Source organism: Colobus angolensis, unplaced genomic scaffold, assembly GCF_000951035.1.
Source record: "Colobus angolensis palliatus isolate OR3802 unplaced genomic scaffold, Cang.pa_1.0 Scaffold11, whole genome shotgun sequence".
Classification (NCBI taxonomy): domain Eukaryota; kingdom Metazoa; phylum Chordata; class Mammalia; order Primates; family Cercopithecidae; genus Colobus; species Colobus angolensis.
In genome coordinates this window covers 1,897,356-1,898,529 of record NW_012112030.1, presented here as the reverse complement: position 1 = coordinate 1,898,529, position 1,174 = coordinate 1,897,356, and the positions used below count along the sequence as shown (strand labels likewise).

The 1,174-nt window shown below is 40.6% G+C and overlaps 1 long non-coding RNA gene across 1 annotated transcript in view; it reads left to right on the top strand.

Moving 5' to 3' along the window:
• The window catches only part of LOC105518704, a 16,823-nt gene that overhangs the window by 14,938 nt on the left and 711 nt on the right, over positions 1 to 1,174 (top strand). The window lies entirely within an intron of this gene.

Below are 1,174 nucleotides of genomic sequence, written 5' to 3'. Positions count from 1 at the left end.
GAGAGAACAGTAGTTGAATAATAAAGTGTTGTATATTCACCCAGTGGAATATTCACACAATGTAATACTTTAGAGGAATGAATATGAACCACCTGCATATAGCCATGTAGATTAATTTGCATGAGTCTCAAAAATATAATATTGTACCTCATGAATGTACTTAATGCCCCCGAATTGTACATTTAAACATGGCTTAAGTGGTAAATTTTATGTATATTTTACCACATATAAATAAATAAGTAGATAGAAAAGCATGTTAAGTGATATTGCACAAACACACAGAAGCAAGGCATAGAAAAGTACATACGATTCCATATATAAAGTTCAGAAACAGGCAAAACGAAACAGTTTGTTGTTCAGGGTGCACGCAGATGGTAGAACTAGAAAGGAAAGTGAGGAAGTGATAGACACAAGCCAGAGCTGCCTCCCCGGGTGAGGAGGGAAGGTGTGATCCGGGTGCTCCTAAGGTTCTGCTAATGTTCTGATCTGAACGTGAGTTTTCAATGTGCTATTTTCATGTACGGTTTTACATATCTTACTTCACAATAAAAAGTACAAATTATATTTTAAAAGTTGGAGTTGAAAATAAAACAAAAATGGAAAATTATAGATAAGACTCAGGTTTCCTTTGATCAATCTCCTCCCCCAGTCCCTGGTCCTCTTCCTACCTCCTTAGGGTAAGCACTATTTTCAGATTATTGAGTATTCTTCCAGAACTTTCCTAGACAAAAAAGTTATGTGTGTTGTTGTGTGTGTGTGTGTGTGTGTTTTTAACAGAGTCTCCCTCTGTTGCCAAGGCTGGAGTGCAGTGGCACGTTCTCAGCTCACTGCAGTCTTCACCTCCTGCGTTCAAGTGATTCTCCTGCCTCAGCCACCCAAGCAGCTGGGACCACAGGTGTGCACCACCACACCCAGCTAATTCTTGTATTTTTAGTAGAGATGGGGTTTCACCATGTTGGCCAGGCACCTGACCTCAATTGATCCAACTGTCTCAGCCTCCTACAGTGCTGGGATTACAGGCATGAGCCACCGTGCTAGGCATATTGTATGTTTTTAAAAATTATTTTCTTTCCTTCTTACTTTTTGAAGTGGAGTCTTGTTCTTGCCCAGGCTGGAGTGCAATGGCATGATCTCGGCTCACTGCAACCTCCACCTCTTGGGTTCAAGTGATTCT